Genomic DNA, 13,281 nt, shown 5'->3' with positions numbered 1-13,281 from the left:
TAGATGTTGTGCTATAATGGTAATTGGCATTTTCCTGTGTGGTCAAGATTGCTTGGTTGAGAATGACTGCTATAATTCAGTGATAGTGCAATATCCTGTGATGGGTTTATGCAGCCTTTGGGCTATATCCCAGCTAATGTGGCAATGTCCACTAATTCCCCCTTCCTTCTATGCAGACTCACCTCAGGTTGCTCCTCAGTGTCTCTTATCCATCAGGATATGCAGTTTGTGGCTGCAGTGGGAGGCAGGAAAGTTGCCATTGAGAAATTCAGTCAGGATTCTACCCTTGGCCTGTAATCCATAGAATCATAGAGTTGGAAGAGACCCCGAGGGCCATCAAGTTCAACCCCCTGCAATGCAGGAACACATAATCAAAGCAACCCAATGCATATTTAGAATTAATGCAGTGGACCTTACTTCTGCTGTGTGAAGTGGGCATAGCCTAGTGGCCAATTGACCATGCTGGCAGGGGCTGATGGGAATTGTAGTCCATAACATCTGGAGTGCCAAAGGTTCGCCACCACGGGCCTAGGATCATGGCTCACATAATTTAAACAAGTTGTTTTAAACTAGGATCATGTTGACCTCCCCAGGGGTTTTCTTTTGCAATTCCTGGGGAATAATGAGAACTTTGGGGGAGGAAAAAGGAGCATTTTGGATTTTTAGTTACCCCCATTCTTCTCACTTCCAGTGGAAATTCACTCTGTAGAAGAATGTGCTGCCTCTGTGCCTAGCTGCATCTTGCAACATTCATAGGTCACAGAACAGTCAGACCCTATATATCTAGTTCAACTGAAAAAGCTGATTGGTAATGTTTCCCCTGTAGGGGGGAGGTTCATATGATGTTGATGTAACAGGATTTCTATTCTGTGGGAGGACCATAAGAAAGAACCACAACACATAATGTATGTATTTCTTTCCCAACATTCCCCTCTTAGAACATTTTTTAAACAAAACCCTAGGGGATAAAAACAAGTATTAGTATCTATAATGGCCAATAATGAGAAAAAGACTTTGAGAAAGAAAATCAGCCGAGAAAACAACTGCCCTTTGGTTAAAAACATTGCTGAATGTTACCATACCAGGGACACTTTTGGTTAGAGAACTGGCCTTGGCCAAGGGTTCAAACCTTTTATAACACCATAGCCCTGTTCCATCTATTATCTAGAAGTAAGAGCAGTAGTTTGGATTTATATCCTGCTTTTCTCAGCCATAGGGAGTCTCAAAGCAGCCTACAAACTCTTTCCTCTCCTCTTTCCCCACAAATGACACATTTGCTTCTGCTTTTTAGAAAACTGAAGGACACTGTGGGAGATCCTATCCTTAAACCCCAATGCCACGTGTCATTTGGCGCTTATAAAACAAGTCCTTTTCCTTCTCCAAATCCTCAAGAAGACATCCATGTGACACGATAAACTCTGAACTCTCTGCAGCCCGCATCGCTGCAGTTATTGCAGCACGGTTTGGAGTCTGTTTTCAAATAACTTTCCTGCCATAAACCTTGTCGTAGAACAATCTGAACGGCTATGTGGGAGAGGCTGTTTACTGGAGCAACTTGGCTTTCGGCCTGGACGGGAGATCACCTGTCAATGACGCCTGACTAATAACCACCATGGGACTCTCCACAGGCTGTCAAATCATCCAGCTTTGTCCGAAGGTGAACAGCAAATATGGGTGTATGCAGTGAAGACCAATTGCTTTCCTCCCTGCCATTGTGTGGCTGATAACCTAGCCCAGGTAAATTAGAAGCAGAGAAACTAGAGAAAAGAGCAACCAGGCGGAAAATGCTCTGTACAGTTTCGGCGTCTGGCTCATGTCTCTCGGCTATCCTCTGAAGGGCGTGGTGATGTTCCTTGACTCAAGACCTGTTACTCATTCGCACACAGATTGGTCAAAAGTGATCTCATCTCATTGCTCTTTTTTTATTAGAAGATGCCCAATAAGAAGTGCTGGGCTTGCACAGAAACAGAAAAACGCAGAGTAGCAGTACTAGAAAGGATTCAGGGCAGTGTTGTACAGTGGGCAGAGCACTGGACTGGGGAGCAGTTTCTTGTCCAGCCATTTAACTCAGTATGGAATTGCATGCTGTGTTGGCAGGCACATGAAATGCAAACACCCCCTCCAAAGACTTACAGACAGAATAAGGAACATTCTTGAAATGCCTGTATTCTTATTCCATATTCCTGAGAACCCACACAGTGTTGGGGCTAAAATGTTGCAATAGGATCTGGGAGGAATTCAGTGGAGGCAGTCATTTTCCAGGAACAGACCCTAGAAATTATTGACTCTCCCTGGACAACTTGTACAGTGATGTACAGGGGTATTTGCTGGGGAGAATCAACAGGAGGGATGCTTAAGTGGTGTAGTGGTTAAGATTCTAATCTAGAGAACAGGGTTTGATTCCCCACTCCTCCACCTGAGTGGCAGAGGCTTATCTGGTGAACCACATGTGTTTCCACACTTCTATATTCGTGCTCAGTGACCTTGGGCTAGTCACAGTTCTTCGGAACTCTCTACCTACCTCACAAGGGCGGATTCCACATGGGCCAAAAACAGTGGTGCAAAAACGGTGTAAACCTTTTTACACTGTTTTAAACAATTTTACACCGCTTTCACACTGCTGTTTTTGGCCTATGCAGAATTGGCCATGGTATCTATTGGGGGGAGAGGAAGGGAAAGGAGTTTGCCCCACGGTAGCTCCGCCTATGACTGTGTGAGAAGGGATGCTGGAAAAATGGACCACTGGTCTAATCTGGCAAGGTTCTTAGGTTTTCACCACTCTATTTTCACAAGAACCCTGTAAGGCAGGTTAGGCTGAGAGACTGAAAGAGTGACTGACTGATGCCTGAAGAGCATCATAGCAGAATAGGGATCTGAACTCGACTTTTTTTGAACACTGGTCAAAACCCAACAACACTCACTAATCACAACCACTGATTAATCATTCCTAACATGAGACAGACTGGGATTTAAGCCAATTTACAAAGCCTTACTTTGTAATATGAAAGTCCTGACTCCTAATCCCAGGTGCGTGATCTGGTTTCTGGGGAGTGATTTAACCACTCCTCAGAAGACATGTGCACAGGTGTGTGTATGCAGGCACCCAGATATTTAGGGACGCAAGGTGCTTAGTTTCTTGTGGGGTGATTAGTCAGCACTTGATAATTGGGAGCTGGATGTGGGAATTGATTGATTCAGAGGTGGCCTCAGATGATTTGATTAATCTATCTGTGGGCTTAAATCCCATGGTGACTCCCTTCATGCACAAAAGCTACCACTTGGTTTTGCCCCGTTCAAAGTGTATGTGTGTATTGGGCTGTGGGAATAAAAGTTCATTTTTGGACAATTAAGCTTTATTATATTAAAATATTGCCCCAAAGGTAAAACATATAAACAAAACAGATCCAGAGGAGTTTAGAATGTCAGACAAGGCTCTGGATAGGTTCAAATCCCCACTCGACCATGCCAGGTAAATCTCTCTCAGACTAACTTACTTCACAGGGTTCTTGTTGTGATGATAAAATGGAGAAGGAAAGAACAATTTTGAGGCAGTCCAGGAGAGTGGCAGTCCAGAAAGCTGGCAGGCGTAACTATGAATTCACTGGCCTTTTTCTTGGGGGGCAGCAACAGGGGAAGTCTGATGTCAGGCCAGCAGTTGACTGTCAGTCTAACCAGCTTCACAGGATTTTTGTGAGAATAAAATGGACAGGACTCCTTAGAGGAAAAATAAATATGAGGAATTGAATTGGGGGGGAGGGGGAGGGAGGTGTTCAGAGAGAAACAAGTTATGCTAACAGCAAATCATAAGGTCCCATACAAGGTTTGGATATAGTGATGGGAAGAGGGACCTTCAGAGAAAGGTTATCCTCTCTGGCTGGAGAAATTCCTGGAGGTTTGTGTGCTGGTGGGAGCTCAGATGGAACTTGATGCCAATAAAGTCTGCCTTCCAAAGCTGCCATTTCCTCCAGGAGAACTGATCTCTGTAGTCAGTTATCATTATAAATTTATAATCAGTTATAATTTTGGGACAACTCCAAGTCCCACATTGAGGCTGACAGCCTTAGTCAGTGGGCATCTTTGTCCTGAAAGGGAGCATGGCGCAAACCTGGGCAGCCGTACAGCAGTAGAGAGGCAAACAGATAGTGTAGATCTAGGTGTGTTCAACTAGTCAGGTATAATCACAGACCTTCATAGCCCTTGCTACTTGTGATATGGACATATAGTTTATGATGTTTTAAGCCATTGTATTTAATCATACAAGTTATATTAGAGTAATCCACTGGGTACCAAGCACTTCAAAAACTTACTTTCGTTGGAAGAAACGAAACTCATAGAGCAGCCTGACACTGAGCTTTGATTTGGGAAAACAGGGCCCCACCAAGGAGATAAGAAATTAGCAGAAGCTCGCGAATACAGATAAGGGCGAAGTAAAATCGGGTTGATATAGCAACCAAGATCTCTGAACGGGGCAAGATGACATAAAGAATACACACCCAATTGTGGAAAGCAAGGTGGGCTTTGGAGAGGAGTGGAGATTCAAATGGCAATGTGTACGTATTCCAAATCTAGCCAATGGTTAGAAGACAAGGAGGGATGTTTGTAAGAGGGTATAAATTATGTTACACAAGCAACAGCCCCTTGAACCTCCTCCCTGTTGCTAACAGAGGAGAGTTCCTTCTTCTGCGCAGAATTGAATGAAAACAATAAATCTCTGAACACTGAAGCAGCTTTTGGATGGTTATTTTTGTAACCGGTCAGAGCTTTTGCTCTGTGGACAGGGCCTTGCCCTGTGCCTATCACTTGTGGCACCCATATTGCAAGCTGCCCGCTCTTACACACTCTATTTTATTACTAATTTGCTCTAGGTTTTTTTTAACAGTATGCTGTCACATTGACTGCAGTAGTAAGAGCCAGACAAGTGTGTATTTGTGTGTGTATTTCACACACACATAGTGAACTGGTACCAGTCAGAATAGACAATCCTGAGCTATAGAGACAAGTGATCTCACTCACTGTAAGACAATTTCACATCAAGTTCATAATTTCCACACTCCTGTCATATCTTTATGGTTTATTTTCCTCTGGCAATGTGACATCTTTTCTCTTGTGTATCAATCACTGTGGATAATGCTTTAGGCTTTGTTGAATGCACCACCCAACATCTGTTTCCTGTCAAGCAGGAGTCATTTGAACCATGAAAAAAAACACCCTGTAATGATTTACAAATCCTTCATCCCAAAATCCTCACCTTGTCCTTGACATCAGATGCGCAGTTGATGCAAAGCTACTTAGGGACCTGAAAGTAAGAGACTGGCAGTCTTGTTTTGTTCCTGATGTATTTTAAAATGCTATCATCCCCACCCCCTCTATCTCTGCACAGTAGGTGCTCCCTGCCAGGAAAGACAGAGACAACAGTTTTTTTGGGGGGAGGTGGTGCTATGAGTGCAGGCAGTGTTGTGTATAAAGGGGGAACAGTGTCCAACAGTTCGCAGTGGTGTACACACACTGAATACCAGGAAGTCTCCATGGCCAACCCCTGTCCTCAGAGTGAGCTCAATGAAGTCAATGTCATTTTACAGAAAGAACTAGTGACAACCCAGAAGAATTACAAGAGATGAAGGTACAGTACTGGGACTGGACTGGAAGAAAAATGCTTTTGTGTGTCTTAATGCAAATTCAGGTTGCTTTTTGCATGGATAACTGATCGGCAGCTCTACTCAGAAATTCAGATTCATGGGCACTTATATGCATGTGGAGGAGAAGAGGACGACTTTGGATTTATACCCCACCTTTCTCTCCTGTAAGGAGACTCAAGGTGGCTTACAAGCTCCTTCCCTTTCCTCTCCCCACAACAGACACTTCGTGAGGTAGATGGGGCTGAGAGAGTACTGAGAGAACTGTGACTAGCCTAAGGTTACCCAGCAGGAATATAGGAGTGCAGAAACACATCTGGGGCCTTTCCCCACTTACCTTAAGCCCCGTGCTACTTGAGGAGAGTAGCGTGAGTAGCATGGGGTCCCCCGGCACTGCCCACGACAGTGGCGGCGACAGTGCAGCCGCCCCGACGCTGCTGCTGTTGCGCCCCCTCAGCGCGAGGCATTCCTGGCGCTCTTTCAAAGGGCACCTTTTGATGACCCCGCACAGAGCACGGGGTCGTGGGGACGCCCGGGCGCACGCCAGGGATGCCGCGCGCTGGGAATTGCGGGCAGCAACCCTCGGAAAAAGGTAAGTAGGGAAAGGGCCCAGGGCCCTTTCACTACATTAGAATCCACCTGCTCTTAACCACCTACCGGTATACCACACTGGCTGGGATCATCCCTGCTGTCTTGGCTACTCCTGGAATCTGTGTACATTCTTGAGAATAACTGCAGTAACCCTTTATATGTGAACAACCATGCACTGGGAAAAAGCTGCAAGAAGCTGGATCTCCATCATGTATTTACACATATACAAGGGTTCGAAAACAGAGTGTGCGCAAGGAGTTTGCTGCCCAGGTGGAAGACTGCAAGACAGATGCATACACTTAAGTAGCTGTAATTTCCCCAGATCTGCTGAGATTCAAACAGTAGTCCACTGAAAGAGCACAAAAGCTAGGAGAGAGATAGGCAATCCCCTTGATACAATCATTAGCTTAACCGACAGGTGGCCATAACAGCATTATAAGATGCCTTACGGACATTTAATTGTATGGAAACTGTTATGTTTAACTAATGTTCTAAGGACCATAACTCCTCATACCATAGTTAGCCCCCCCCCCCCACACACACACACACACACATACACGAGTCCGGGCTCCAAAAGGTTATGCTGGAATAAATGTTGTTCATCTTTGAAGTGCCTCTGAACTTCGGTTTTATTTTGCTATTGAACAATGCAATTAAAATTCTGAACCAAAGAAAGAATCCGTGATATGCAAATCAAGCAAATTGTCATAAAACCTTTTCTCTAGCAAGATGTAATCAGCATTGTTGGGGGGCAGATCAAAGCATATTCCTTGATATGAATTCCTTGGCCTTCCTGGGAGTAAAGTTGTTCCACATGTGCTGTGATCTTGTAGTCTTCATTTTGGACTTTCATCTAATTTGCTGGTGCTTTGGATTTCTAAACAGAACCCAGATCCTAGTCTGACACTCTAACCACTACACTTTCTTGTTCCTGAGATGTTACCCTCAAATCTAGCTGCAGTCTAAGGGCTTCTGAGGTCATGCAGAGAAGCACAGCCAAACATCTCTTTTGCAAGCAAAGGGTTTGTTCTGAGCCGTGAGGTCTGAGATGTGCCTTCTCATTCTTCATGTAAAATTCTTAGACCTGAAAAAATGCTTGACAGCCATTCACCTTCTGCAATCAAATGCTATTGTCAAGGAAGTTTTGAAAGGCCTGTCCGTGACTTAGAGGGAATTGTGAGCCTGTTACTCATCAGGATAATTCTCCATCTTCCTCCCTTTGTGTCAGGAATGGTGCTCTTTTAGGTCAGGTAAGCCACGTGACTTTCCCTTTCTCTCTGCTTAACACCTCCACCTACAAACTAGCTTCGGGGCACTTGATTATCCTTGTGGTGCCCAAAAGAATGAAGTGCTGTAAAATGGTGTCATTCTTTCCTCCGAGCCAAGAACCTTCTTTCTTCATCTGACAAGAGTGCAGGAGTCATGCAGGAGTCATGTGGTAGCCAAAATAGAACCATTCCTTTAAAAACTTTTATCAGATTTTATACAGAGAAGCTCATAGTTTAGGAAGATTCAGTGTAGTCCAGTAGGCAGAAGGTCTTCTGTGCACAATTAAAGGACTTCTAACCTCCAAAGTCTTCATGGATGTCTCTCTCTCTCTCTCTCTCTCTCTCTCTGTGTGTGTGTGTGTGTGTGTGTGTGACTTCTAAACAAGGAGGGACTGGACAGGTGGGAGAAGTGTAGGATAAATTTAGCAGAGTAGAACAGAAGAGACAGAGTCACAGTTGCTTTTTATATAAATGAATTTTACTATTAGGAAGGGTTACATGGAGAGAAAATAACAACATCTTTTTATTCTAGCACTACACTTGGTTACATACTTCTACCTCATGGTTTCACATGGTGGTGGCGAATCTCAGTCTCCTCACAAAAGAAGTTTCACAAACTTTAACTTTTACAACCTCCTGACATTTACTTTTTTTAGACTACTCTTATGTTGCAAGCAATGTCGGACTCCCACTCCCACCAATCTGGCTTTTAGCTTAATAAATAGACTGGCCATAAAACTGTGACCTCACTAACTAGTTTACATGCACACAGTTAACTCTGTCATGCGTGAGTTGTGACAGACACTTGCAAACACCAACAAGAAGTCAGAAGCAGCAGAGAGCAGGGTGAAGGTACACTGCTGAAACGATACCTGTGATCGTCAGCCTGAGACCGCTTGCTCCTCACCAGGGCATTTGGTTGCCTCTTCTTTGTGGAACTAGCCTCCATCCCACACAATCTGAAAGAGGCTGCCATTCAGTGGTAAAGTATGTGCTTTTGCAGGCTGAAGGTCATGGGATTGTTCCTACCATCCTCAGTTCAAGAATCTCAGGTGACAGGTATTGGACAAGTCTTCTCCCTGCTAGAGAGCTGTGACCAATCAGAGCAGACATTGCTGAACAAAATCGGCTGGTTATCTTTAAGAGAACTTCCTGACTTCCTGAGAGGAGAAGGGAGAGACAGCCAAGTGTTGGCACTGGGGAGGAGGAGAATTTATTAATTATTTATTTCATTTATACCCAGCCTTTCTCTCCCCACCCCAAGTGGTTTATGTTGCTCTCTTCTCCTCCATTTAGTCCTCAGAACAGCCCTGTGAGGTAGTTTAGGTGGAGAGCATGTGGATGGGCCAAGGTCATCTATCAAGCTTCCACAGCAGAGTGGGAGTTTCCCAGATCCTAATCTGATGCTCTTAACTGTTGCACCGCACTGGATCGCTAAGAAACCAACTTCCTCAGTCCCATTACCAGTCTGTTTGATTTCAGATTGCAAATGCCTTAGCAGACCAGGTGCTCAGGAGCAGCAGCAGCAGCAGGCCATTGTTTTCACATCCTGCACGTGAGCTCCCAAAGGCACCTGGTGGGCCACTGCGAGTAGCAGGGTGCTGGACTAGATGGACTCTGGTCTGATCCAGCAGGCTAGTTCTTATGTTCTTATGTTACATTGGTTGTGCAGCCCTTCCAATCCTATCTCACTTGGCTGATTTGGCAGCAAGTCCTACCAAGAGTGTGCAGTAAGGTTGCCAACTCTGGGTTGGGAAATGTCTGGAGTTCTGAGAGTGGATCCTCGCTTGCCTAAGGATGCATTTAACATTGCAAAACAAAGCAATTAGCTGGGCTACTCTAGTTAGCATGTGATGGCTGTGGTTTTAATGCAGTCTTACACTTGAGGCTCGGCTCATCCATCCGGGATCACACAGGCATCTCTCAAGCAATTAGCTTCTTTCTAAGAACAGATCATGTTTTCCTGGAATGAAGATTTGCTTCCAAGAACGAGTTGCCCCGGCCACCCTGCGGAACATAATACACAGGTACTCAAAAGGTACAAATAGCAATTAAATGAAAAAAAAGAGAGCCAAAGCTGGGCATACTGTTATGATTAACTGACTGAGTAATATTTCTAGCTCACCAGTTCCTATAGGGAAGCAATAAGAAGAGCCCTGCTGGATCAGCCAGAGAATCCCCACTCAGCAGATAGGTAGCGTGGTATAGTAGTTGAAAGCGGTGAACTCTGTTCTGGAGAACCTGGTTTGTTTCTCCACATGAAGCCTGCTGAGTGACCTTGGGCTAGTCACAGTTCTCTCAGAGCTCTCTCATCCCCACCTACCTCACAGGGTATCTGTTTTATGGGAGAGGCAGGGGAGGAGTTTGTGAGACGCTCTGAGGCTTCTTACAGTTGAGAAAAGTGGGGTATAAATCCAAAGTCATCGTCTTCTTACAAAGTCATTTTTGGTGACAACTTGAGGCCATTGTTTTCTCTGTTTGCACATCGATTGCACGGCTGTACATGAGTTTTGCAACAGAGCCAGGAGCTCCACAGGGTGGCATGAAAAAGGCTCTGGAGTGGCAGGCTGAAACCGTTTCTCCCCGTGCGCTGCGGTCACAATCAGAAAAGGGCACAGGTTGAGAGTGGGAATCACAAAACTCTCATGGGAGCCTGATGCAAACTCTTGGTGTCATCTACCAATGAGCCTCAGGACTTTGTAATGTGAGAAGTGAGTTCAGACAAGACAAAAGTTGCACAGGCAAGTAATGGTAGCCAAAACACTTTCTGGTTGTTGTATCCTGCCGCTGGTGTTCCAAGATATACTACCTCTGAACATGAAGGTTTTATTTAGTTATCATAGTTACTAGCCATAGATGAACCTTTTCTCCATGGATTTGTTTTCTTTCTTTATTATTTTCTTCATTTATAAACCCCCTTTCCACCCGATGGGAAACCAAAGCAGCTTACATCAACCTCCCCTCTTCCATTTTTTCCTCACAACAACACTGTGAGGTGGATTACGCTGAAAGTCTATGACTGGCCCGAGGTTGCCCAACAAACTCCCATGGCAGAGTGGGATTCGAACCTAGGTCTCCCAGATCGCAGTCCACTAGACTGTGCCAGCTCTTAAAGCATCCACACATCCCTACATGCCACAACACTGAGTTCTACAACTTAATTATGAATTGTGGGCTGCAGCATCTGCTTCTGAGCATTATGAACCTACAGCCTTCTCTTTGGATCCTGAGGAAAGGGACACCTTTTGCAATGGGCACACACAACGTTTGAACAAATCATGCCTCCCAAATGCAATACAGTGATTCTTTTTTTAAACTAGTGAGCAGGACCAGAAAAATAAGGAACATCCCTTGTACATGCAGACATTTGGAGCACATGAGAAGAAACAAGACAAATGCGGGGAGGGGGATTAGTTTCCCTGCTCTTGGACTTGATGGCTGTGGGATCTCTTCCAGTTCTTAGTTTCTATCTAAAACCCAGAACAATATGTCTTTATAATACCAGGCAGTAGTGAGAATTGCTGTGTTCCTTCCGGTCCGTGTGCTGGCTGCACAATAACCCCCTTTGTGGAAGCCTCTTTGGCTTCCAGCCTTAATTTGGTCTGTTTCACTACTTGTCCATAAGGGCCAGCCCAAAAAAATATAGTGCTTTCATGTCTTTGCGTCCGTGATGTTCCGTACTCAAAGCACAGAAGTGCCCGGTGCTCTATAAGCATGTTTTGCAGAAGCAAAGGTACCAGTCAATAGCAGCACAGTGTAAGCCATGATGAAAAGAGTGCTTCACAAGCAAGATATTTATCCCCCTTGCCTCAATCTCTGTAATCTCATTAAAGTGTCTGATAAGCCGTAATGGCACCCAAAGGGTAGAAAATAGAGTAAGTGTGCGAGATGTGAGAAACAGATGGCAGAATCAAAGCCTAATGATGCCTGCTGGAACTTCAAGGAGAGTGGGATTTTTTTTGTAAATGCCCCAAGATCTGGCCTGCCATCAAGACATTAGGAGGTGTCAAGAGAACCCTTTAAGGATGACATTTTTTTTCTTTGCAAAAACCCTGCTGTATGCTGTTACAGTTAAACTAAACACCCTGTAGTGAAAGTCTGAAATCTCTGGGTTTATTTGCCTTTATGCGTTCATTTGCATTTATTTTAACGTTTTCTACCTCACCGCTCAGCCAAAGGCTTTTGAATACAGCACGTAAAATCACCGATTAGAACTACTGAAAAAATGGTTAATTATAAACCAACCACATGAAAAGCAAAAGCAATACATGAATTGCTAGACCCCAAATTCACCTCATAACACAAGATGTCACACACCAGCACACATGGACATCAGCCAAACCAGAGTTAAACAAAAGCAAATTTTAAAGATGTATGTATATTTAAAATTGCTATAAAACAAGTTATAAAGCTTTGTGATATATATATATAAAGCTACATCCAGCAAAGAATGTGATCAGCAGGCGAGAAACCATATGTACCTTGCAATCCTAAACAGTGTTCCTTCAGTCTAAGCAGTAGCTCTGTTCTGGATTGGACTAATAGTTATCACTCCTAATGGCTGCAGTAGAAGGAGGAGGAGGAGGAGAAGAAGAAGAAGAAGAAGAAGAAGAAGAAGAAGAAGAAGAAGAGGAGGAGGAGGAGGAGGAGGAGTTTGGATTTATATCCCCCCTTTCTCTCCTGCAGGAGACTCAAAGGCGCTTACAATCTCCTTGCCCTTCCCCCCTCACAACAAACACCCTGTGAGGTAGGTGGGGCTGAGAGAGCTCCGAGAAGCTGTGACTAGCCCAAGGTCACCCAGCTGGCGTGTGTGGGAGTGTACAGGCTAATCTGAATTCCCCAGATAAGCCTCCACAGCTCAGGTGGCAGAGCTGGGAATTAAACCCGGTTCCTCCAGATTAGATACATGAGCTCTTAACCTCCTATGCCACTGCTGCTCCAGTTAGAGTATTGGCCAAAGATTTGAGAGCCCTGGGTTCATATTTTCCCCCAATGAAAGTTAAAGCAGTTATATAGAGTTTTTTTTCCTCCAGTGAAAAAAAACAGTTGGGGAGAAAAATATTAAAGTTTCCCTCTGTCCCTCCCTCCCTCTTTCTTACCACACCTGTTCTTCTCCATCTCAAAGAAATCCCTTCAGCTGTATTTACAAAAGGAAAAAAAAAATTATACCTGGCCAAAACCGAAACACTCACTTTAGGTCTTGGTTGGGGAGAAAGGCAGGACACAAAGGAAGTGAATAAATAACTGCCTTGAAACCTACTTAAGCCCCATCTAAAACATCTCTACGTTATGACTTTGTGAATGTGAGATTTTAAAGGCAGTATCCAGGCACCTGCACACATTTCCCACTTATTTCAATAAGATTTTGGCATAGCTGAATTTGCCCAGATTGCTCCTAGAGTCATTTGTAGCCCTAATACTAGTCTTGCTAATTCCGTACCATCAATCATTTCACCAATGAAAACAGGCTGCTGTCGCACCAAGAAGCATTGCCTGAGCAGACAGCAATGGCCCCTTCCGCACATGCAGAATAATGGACTTTCAATCCACTTTCAGTGCACTTTGCAGCTGGATTTTACTGTGTGGAACAGCAAAATCCACTTGCAAACAATTGTGAAAGTGGATTGAAAGTGCATTATTCTGCATGTGCGGAAGGGGCCATTAATTGCTGACTAGTCTTGTTGCTGGTGATACAATTGAAATCCCACATTGAGCTGCCTCTAAAATAGAGTAAACTGATGAAAGCTGTTTTCTTTTCTTTTTTATTTCTTTTTCAAAATGTAAACCCC

The sequence above is a fragment of the Sphaerodactylus townsendi genome, linkage group LG12 (genome assembly GCF_021028975.2).
Source record: "Sphaerodactylus townsendi isolate TG3544 linkage group LG12, MPM_Stown_v2.3, whole genome shotgun sequence".
Classification (NCBI taxonomy): Eukaryota; Metazoa; Chordata; class Lepidosauria; order Squamata; family Sphaerodactylidae; genus Sphaerodactylus; species Sphaerodactylus townsendi.
The sequence above is the reverse complement of the archived record's forward strand: the minus strand, read 5'-3'. Positions refer to the sequence as shown.